Source organism: Perognathus longimembris, chromosome 16 (assembly GCF_023159225.1).
Source record: "Perognathus longimembris pacificus isolate PPM17 chromosome 16, ASM2315922v1, whole genome shotgun sequence".
NCBI lineage: Eukaryota > Metazoa > Chordata > Mammalia > Rodentia > Heteromyidae > Perognathus > Perognathus longimembris.
Genome location: NC_063176.1, coordinates 32,468,864 through 32,478,884, shown reverse-complemented (window position 1 = coordinate 32,478,884; position 10,021 = coordinate 32,468,864). Strand labels below are relative to the sequence as shown.

Genomic DNA, 10,021 nt, shown 5'->3' with positions numbered 1-10,021 from the left:
TCTCTATTTCTGGCAATTAGGAAATCCATCTTGATGTCTTTGTCAGGTTTTTATGGCGAATTTTAAGATGACTTTTCTTTGGTGTTTTTCTGAGAAGTTTCATTGTGTTCTCAACCTGAGGTTTTTTCAATCATAAGATCTTTTTCAAGAATGTTCTATACAATTGGATAGCACAAGTGGAATTGTTAAAATTGCATGACATTACTTTCCTGATAGTCAAATTGTCAACCATCTCAAATATTAAAACATAACTGAAGAACCAGAAGTAAGTGAAAAAGACAAGAAAATGGCTCTAAGCAAAAAGAAATTCCTACTTGTCAAATTTCTGAACAATTTGAGCTTACTTTGATCTTTCCTTGGTTTGTGTGCTCCATTTTGTAGCGGCACATTTTTAATTGAACAAAAAGAATGAGAATGATAGAGAACCAACATGAAGAGAGGCTGGTATTGGAAAGGGCTACCACAAAGCCAGCATACTAAGAAAGCAAAAATAAATTTTAAAAAGGCAAAGTGCATATTTAGCACAGGGTGAAGAATCCTGTGCCTGCCAAATAAAAGGTTATACTTATTTTTATGATACAATGCAGTTTTGGGCATTTTTCACAACAAATAAAGGCATTTAAAAATAATATAATAAAATATCCATTTTAGAAAATATTCATTAAGAGCATTAAAAGAATATACATGTATATCTATTGTCTTATGTAGATATTTAATATTGTAAATCACCTTTCATTATTAAAATTTATTTCATTACCAACTAAAGTATATGTTCTGAGATGAATTATACAGATTGAAATTTGTCTTTCTTCTTTCCTTTCCTATTGCAGAAATGGAAGGATATTAGCTCTTATACAAATTTTATAATCCACCATTGGCATGACACTTGAGAAAAAAATGCTTTTGGTCAAGCAAAATTAGAACATTTGGAAAAGTAGTTATTTACATGTAAAAAGAAAATGGAAAATTACAGTTAAAAGCTTTAATTACTAAAACTACATTTTGTCTCACATTCTTTTACTACCAGCCCTAAATACTATTGAGAGTTATTTTTCAATAAACACATACATTTTATAATTACAGAATTATTATTAAATTTGGTAGTTTGGAATGGAAAGCTAAAATTATTTTGGATCAACTATGAAAAATGAAAGTAGAGGTAATTCAATTTAAGTGCAATACATTTTCATTAAATGCTTATGCTTATTTTTGCAGAAGACTAGAGTAATATCTTGTTTTGCATTTTATTTCCTTGCTATAAAGAAAACAAACTGAATGTCTCTGTGATTCTATTTTTATCTGTGAAACATAGATTATAATGATTATAATTTTTATATATATATATATATATATATATATATATATATATATATATATATATATATATATTTGGCCAGTCCTGGGCCTTGGACTCAGGGCCTGAGTACTGTCCCTGGTTTCTTTTTTGCTCAAGGTTAGCACTCTGCTACTGAGCCACAGCGCCCCTTCTGGCTGTTTTCTATATATGTGGTGCTGGGGAATTGAACCCAGGGCTTCATGTATACAAGGCAAGCACTCTTGCCACTAGACCATATCCCCAGCCCTCAAAATATTTTATACATAAAGTATAAGACCAGTAACAATAGGTTTGTAGATAAAGATGCATAGTGAACACAATTTTAAAATTCATAGCCAAATTATTTAATATTAATTCTTTTTAAATTTAAATAAATTTATTACTATTTTCCCTCTTTGTTTAGTAAATTTTTATCCTTTTAAATACATCTTCTGTCATGCCAGTCTCTTTTGAATGAAATCTCTAGTCAATGTTCTTATCAGAAACGAAAATTTGTGGAGGTTCCTCAGAAGGCTAAACAGAACTCCCCTATGACTCAGCAGCCCCACTTTTGGCCATCTACCCAAAAGATTACAAGCAGACCACACTCAATCCACCAGCACAACTATGTTCATCGCAGCACAATTTGTCATAGCTAAAATATGGAATCAACCCAGATGCCCCTCGGTAGATGAGTGGATCAGGAAAATGTGGTACATACAAACAATGGAATTCTATGTCTCTATCAGAAAGAATGACATTGCCCCATTCTTAAGGAAATGGAAGGACTTGGAAAAAATCATACTAAGTGAAGTGACCCAGACCCAAAGAAACATAAACCCTATGGAATAACTAGTACATTATTAGGCTAGTCATAGCAGAAGATCAAAATAGTCTAATACCTGCACCCAGATTAACACATAAGATGATGCTAAGTGAAATGATCTCCATGTTATGGAAACTACTGTTAGAGCACTGTTGTAACTATTTTCAACATGCCATGGGAAACTGTAACTTTTTGTCTTTTTTGTTTCTTGTCTGTTTGATTGTTTTGTTTTGTTTCTCTGGCATTCCTTACCTGTGGTTTTACACTCCCACCACTGTATCGCATCTGACCACCCTGAAAAATATATATATGGGTATTAGAACAAGGGAAGGGAAAGGGAATATCAAAAGTGAGAGACAAAGGATAAAATGACAAACCATTCCAAAAGCATTACCCACAATACCATTTGGTGTAAACCAACTGTACAACTCATGGGTGCTGAGGGAAAGGGGGAAACGGGAGAGGGGGAATGAGGGAGTAGGTAACAAGTTGAAAAAAAATGTACTTACTGCTTTACATATGCATCTTTAAACCCTCTGTACTTCACTTTGACAATAAATAAATTTAAAAAAGAAAATTTGGGCAACTAAAAAATAAACAAAACAAGAACCCCACGCCACACCTCCAAGTTCTTGTTCTGTGTCCTGTCTCCTGGCTTGTCTTTGGTCACCATGGCATCCCACATCAACTCTCCATTGGGACTGAATTGGTTTATTGCTTTTGAACTCTTTCCTCTCTGGTCTGTTTCCTGACTGTTCGCGGGTGGCAGGCCTTTGTAACAACTGTCTGCTTTCATACTGCTAATGCTCTAATAAAGACTCCAAGATTCAATCCTTCAAAAATAAAATAATATAAAATAAATAAAAATTTAAAAAGTGAAAATTCTGAAAAAAGTATAAATAAAATGAGATGATTTAGGCACATTGATCATTTGACATTTTATTGTCCTTTGATTATTCTTTATTTTTGTGGTCATATGTCTAGGTCTGTATATCGATTATATATATATATATATATATATATATATTACTATAGCTTTTTTTCTGAGTTTATTTGAAGACAGTCTGCCATATAAAGCTTATTCAGAATCCTAGGTAGATATTTTTTTTTTTAGTATAAATAAATTAATTAAACTTACCAAGGCTCTTGGTAAGTTTAGAACACTACTTTGTGAAGATAAATCCCATTTGTTAGAGAAAAAAAAGATCTCATGTAGCCTTGGTACTGAGAAACAGATTTGATTTTGGGTAGAATTTGTGAGTCCACAACTTTCTGGTCAAACTTGCTCTGCTCTGTAACCTCGTATTTCTCTTTTGCTGTGTCTCGCCCTCCTGGTGTCTGGGCTTCCGCAACTCCTTCAAGTACTCATCAGTGAGGTGCTTTGGGGATCTTCACCTTGCTGAGATCAATTTTTGTGGAGGTGGCAATAACAAATTTCTGGTGTGTTCTATGCAGAGGCATCTATGAATGAGGCACAGAGGTCCCTTCACAAGTAGTAAGGCACTGCCCAGCTGCTTCAAGAAAACCACTCTCTTACCTGTGTGGCTCCCAGTGAGGATGATGAGGATGGTCCCGGGAGTGATGCTGCTCCTCAGCCTTCGCACATGCTGACTGAAGGGCCTCTTGCCATGGCTCAGCAGCTTCCGATGCACATCGTCAGTGGGGTGGTATCTAGGCATTTTTCAAAGCTTAACCACCACCCGATACCACCGTTCTTGTCACCACCAACTGGTTTTGTGGCAGTCGCAAGAACCTTCTTTTTCTCAGAACAGGATCAGTTTCGGCTGAAGTGGGGAGTCCCTTTCTTGGGAGGAGCCTCCTTCACCTTGCTATTGACACCAGCCTTCTTGGCTTTAGGTTTCTTCCTCTTAGTGTCTGGCTTCTCAGCCTTTTCACCGGCCATCTTGCAAGAGGAGAAAGAGAACTAGGTTCTAGACATTCTTTTGTACTCTTTAAATTCGTGACCTTTGTAGCTGCTGCAGTGCTAGTAGTTCGTTCAAAACAAGCCAGTGATAGGATTTAGAACAAAGCTATTTTTTAAGGATGGTAAGTATGAGATACACAAAGGACAATTAAATACCAATTATATTGATTAATATGTAACTGTTACTGTGGGATATTTCACTTAATAAAGGAAAATGTATACTAATGATAGGATTTCTATTCAAAATCTCATTGACTGTAACATTGGAATCATTAATAGTTTACATGAAACCTTCCTATGTGTGATTTATCAGGTCATTTTCTCTGAAAATTTGAATTGCTAACATTAGACCACACTCTCAATTTTATTGAATATAAACATTGCATTTCATTTCTTCAACACATAAAAAAATATGTCTATTCTTAAAATTTATATTTTAAGAAATGAAAAGATGCTCATTTTAAAATTTAAGCAATTTGTAACTTGTTCTTACTGATTAAAAGATAAGATATCATAAAACAAAAAAAATTTCATTTTCTCAAAATTTTCTCTGAAATGGAAAGGGAGGTATCACTCCTGAACTCATTTTTGAATGATTTCCCAAAGCTAAATAGGGGTACAACAACAACAAAGGAGAACTATAAATAAATATATTTAATGATTACACAAATATAAAATTGGATAAAATATTTGACAACATAACTCAACAGTCTTAAAGATTGTATTCCATCATCAAATTGTTCATATTACAAATATTCAAGTTGATACAATACAAGTATATCAATAAATGTTATTAGTTTTAACTCATTTATGAGATCAAGGATAAGAATTATAAAATAATCTCAAACGATGTAAGGAAAACCTCTGGCAAAATGCAATATTCTTTATGATGAAAGTTATGAAGAAGCTAGGAACAGGAGAAATGAACTGTAACAAAATGAAAACCATACATGACAAAATTTATAGTCAACGTCAAACTAAATGATGAAAAGTTAAAAGAATTTCCTGTAACATTAGGAACAGAAATATGATATCCATTCTTTGTACACCTCTTCAATACAACTTTAGAATTCCAATAATTGAAGGAAAAAATGGATCCTTGGAGAGAAAGTAGAAGTCAAATTATCACTATTTTCAGATATGATCTCATATCTAAAAGAATCTGGGCACAACCTCCAAAATTCCTAGTGCTAATACACTCCTTCAGCAATATACAAAAATCAGTAATATGTAAATAAATAAATAAATGTACATAATTAACTCTTTATATGAACTGAATCTTAATTTTGATGATTTATAATTATTTCTGGTTTCATAAATCAACTGATTTTTACAGTAAATATTTTTCATTTATTTAGCAGAAAATTCATAGGTGTAATATTTGAAAAGAGCAGTGGAGCCTCTGGCTCACCAGCCATCGCTATTTATTTCTGCTACTAAATTAGCAAGTGAATAATTTTATTTATAAATTGTTTGTCTTCAATAATATAAAGAAAAGCTACTAATCGCAGTCTGAAAAAAGTTAAGTCCCCCTACTAATGTAGGAAAGGAAAGGAGAGGTGAAAGAGTTTATAGCTTTTAAAGAAAAATATGACTATCTAGCAAAGTGTCTGTTAGCAAAATGTCTTCAGCTAGATACTTAAGTATCTTTCATTCCAAAGCATCACTCAGTCATTCAGGGTTTATGCATTACTTGTTAGAGATGTTTGCAATGAAACATACAATTACTTTTGATGTTCACTAGGAATAAACTGCTATAGGAATAGTATTATAATGGATTGTTTTCTAACAATTCTGTGCTATACAGAAGGAAAGATAAATACTCTCATCCTTACAGATTTACTTCTTTAACTTACATTATTCAGAGCTCCTCACTGTGGCAGTGATTAACCTCTCCAAGTGAATGGTTGCTGGAGATGGAGACTACGAAATAACCCTAGAGGGAAAATTGAAATCCTCGCAATTTTTTTCAGTAGCATATTAGAAAAATAACTGCTCAACACACCAAAAATGAGAAGACAAAAAAAGTATGAACTTTTTAGCACTCTCTGTCTCTCTACTTGTTTTTCCCCACTGAACCCCAACTCCTCTGTCAGGCTAGTGCTCTACCACTTGGGCTACAACTCCAGTTAACTCCCAGCTTTTATGACAGTTTTATTGGAGAAAAATGTTTCAGAACTTTCCTGTTCAGGTGGCTTTTAACTGCTATCCTGGGATCTCAGCCTCCAGAATAGTTAGGCTAACAGGCTTGGGCCTGGATTCTTTCTCTCCCTCTGTTTCTCTCTTTCTCTGTCTTTATCCCTATCACTGTCATGCAAATGTGAAATAAAATAGGTTATTTGGTAACTATGTAAATAGAGCTTCATTTTCATGTTTCATCTTTCAGGAGATTTGATGCAGGTTGGCTGTGAAAATCAAACACAATAATATTTCCTCATTTGAATGTTCACAAATGCAAGAGCAACAAGGCACTTAAATAAGCTTATATCTAAGCAAATTTTGCTACCAAAATAAATGATAGAAAATACTATTTTCACAATTATTATTAGTAGCTATGAGATTAAAAACTGAAAAATATAAAAGAAAAAGTAATTTTCAGTTTTTTAGAACATTTCATACTAAGGTATCCTGGAATACATGACTTGGAAGAGAGCAGATGTTGTATAGATGGATGCCAATTTGATTGCCATTCTTGGAATATAATGCAGGCAGCACAGGAGGGAAATGAACTTCTTGAACAGCTATCAGCTTTTTCTTCAAAGAAGAAAAGTCAGCAAATGCTACATGGTCTGGTAGCAATGCCATGTTTGCCAAAGCTAAAGGCCTACTCACAGCAGGGTGAGTAGAGTAAGACAAGGCAAACAATACATATTACTAATGTCATCATTTCCTCTCTTACCTACCTCTTCTTCTACTTTCTCTCCACAAGTAAGAATTAGAATTTGGGCAAGAAAGGATTATAAATATATTTACTTTATATACAACTGCATTACTAGTGTAATCGAAGAGTAGTATATTATAGATTATAAGTACTTTGGTAAATCCTAAAACATAGTTAATTTTGAAGAATGAATATTAGATCTTTATGTTTGGTGGGATTCATTACAGAACTTTAATTTTTCAATTCCTAATAATAAAGCTTAATTGGATACCAGCGGCTGAGATTCATAACTAGATTTGATTTAAATATTGAGGAAAGTATTAAAGAATATCATTTAAAATGATATTCTTTTATTTCTTGGACATACACAAATAGTAGCATATATATAGTTTGGGGTGTAGTTAGGGACAGGAATACACTTCAGACATTTGTTAGCTTATAGGTGGTATTTAAAAAATTGATGGACAATGACAAAATAGTAACAGGAAAAAGGCCCTGGGGCATTCAACATCTGTTACTATGATTTCTGAGAAGGAACAAGTAGAAAAGGCTGGAAAATGGTTTCCGATTAAATAATGACAATGTCAACATCTCTGTTACCCAAGAAATGAAATGTTGCAAATTCACAAAAACTGAAGGAGATTCTAATTTTATATGAAATAGGACTGAGACTGAGAATTGACCATTGAATTAAATAATTTAAATATCACTTAGAGTGTCAATAAAAATGACCTCAGCAAAGTACTATAAATAATAGTTTCAAGTAGAATCAAGAAGTTGTAACATGGAAATTGCTAGTAATGAAAATACTTCTTGGCAGCTTGTTTGAGAAACCTTAGGAGGGTATCTGAGTAAATTGTTTTAAAATTTTATGCAGGATACACTTTTGTAAATTGTTTTGTGACATATTTTATTTAATTAACATAGAAAGTGTTTTGTTTGTTGCTTTTTAATTATCCTTATGTTGTACAACAGAATTGACATTTAATAAAGCAGTTTATGAATACACTAGATCTTCATCAATATCACCCCTTTCAAAAAATTTTGTTTATTTTTCTTTTTTAAATATGCTGGAATTCGAGCCCTGGGTGGCTCATTCCTGTACTGTTCAGGATGCGAGGATATAAGGATCTGAGCACCAGACCTTCCTAGGCAAAAATGTTCTCAAGACTATTCTAGTTAACTAACATAACCATCAGACTGAGCGAATTCCTCTAGTGGGAGAGAACCAGAAATGAATTGAAAAAGTTAAGCAAGAAAACAAGGACTCAAATTCTACCTGCCCAAAACAAATATGTAAGGGATAATAGTTTATGGTACTAAGCTACAGGTAGATAGAAAATGTTTGAAACACTGCACTGTTGACCATAGTAGTGGCATTGCACTCATGACTTTCTGTCCCTGTGTGAGCTCAGCTCTCCTCGAATAATCCTTGAAGGCACTAGGCGAGATATCCTGACCTAGCTAAAATGCAGAAGAAATAGCTCTCACTTATTGCACCCTGGTCTTGCAATGGGTATGACATTCTCAACAATTTTGGAATTCTCTTCAGATTAATTATTTCCTTCTCTTGAAGAATATAATCTGGGTTTGTTTGAAATGGCTGACAGGGTCTCTATATAGTAACTTCTTCTATAAAAGGATTGTATACATCCTTCATGTTCTCTAATAAACATACTTTCTCAATTTCTGCAGCATGGTAGGTTGAAAAATCCCCAGTGCTTCATGTCTAGTTCCTTTTTGATTAATAATTCAGTTTTCCCATCTTTTATTTGTTTTGCATAGAAACCATCAGGAGGAACCAGACTACTCTTAGAAGTATTGCTTAGAATTATTTTTAGCAAAACATCCAGACTCATTATTCACAAGTTGTATCTTTCACAAAACACTATTTTTTTAGCCAATGTTGTTTTTATAGTTTTTGTTTTGATATACTACTTTTGCCATTTTGACAAGTATTACTTTTCTCCCAGTCTTGAATAACATGAATCTCATTTGTGTTTAAGGTGTCAGTACTTTAGCCTTTAAGGTCTATGTTTCTACCAAGATTCTGAATGTACTATTTTTCATTAATTCCATAGAAAATAAAAGCTTACTTTCTACTCGTTTGTCTTTTTGAAACCTTGCTAGAATTGGTTTTAAAGATTAAATCACAATGAGGAAGGGGAAAGTTACACAGAAGAACCACAGACACATTTTTACAAATTAAGAGTATTTCTTGTGATGCTACAATAGTTGATACACTTGATATCACCTTTAGCAAAAGCTATGGAACTTAAAAATACAAACAGTGAACTTTAATATATAAATCCCCGCATGAACTAAATAATATGACAAAATAACCTAATGTTTAAAAATGTATGCAGTCACTTTAATAGTGCAGTTATAATGAAAAAATTTAGCAGAGCTAAGCAAATTCAGATATGGGCAAGATATCTGAAAGAGAGACTTTGTTTAATGTATTTTGTTAATAGATTACAATGTGGATGTCATGAGTCATTTTAACGCTACTATTCATATGGAAAATACATAGTAATGTAAATGCATGGGAACTCAAAAGAGCTTAGTTTCTCACTATTGGAATAGCATGTTACAGGAAAGCAAGGGATGGAAGATGCCATGAATAAAGTGGTGAAGAATCACAGCTCATGTAAACACATGTCTAACATAATGTAGATGCAAACTGTCACAATAAAAAATATTGAAAGACATGTAAATATATGTGATATGGTTTGGAAAGCATGCATTTATTTTCTTACTCTTTCATTTGACAAGAAATAGAACTGAGATAATGATACTAATAAGCCCAATTACTGTCTAGATCTAGGGGTTGTCCATTTTCCATTTAATAAAGAAAAACAGCTCTATTAGAGAGATACTTGATTTTAGAAGGAGGCAGGAGATGTCCCAGATTAGCCAAGAGAACCTTAGACATTCTAAAAATGAGAAATGTTAAAATTACAAACAGTACAAGAAATGTATCCAACGCCTAACGTATGAAACTGTAACCTCTCTGTACATCAGTTTGATAATAAAAATTTGAAGAAAAAAAAGAAATGTTAAAATTACAAAATA

At 33.0% G+C, this 10,021-nt stretch overlaps 1 pseudogene; it reads right to left on the bottom strand.

Annotated features, from left to right (window-relative positions):
* Nucleotides 1-3,296: 3,296 nt before the first annotated feature.
* On the bottom strand, nt 3,297-4,044 carry LOC125364782 (annotated as a pseudogene).
* Nucleotides 4,045-10,021: the final 5,977 nt, after the last annotated feature.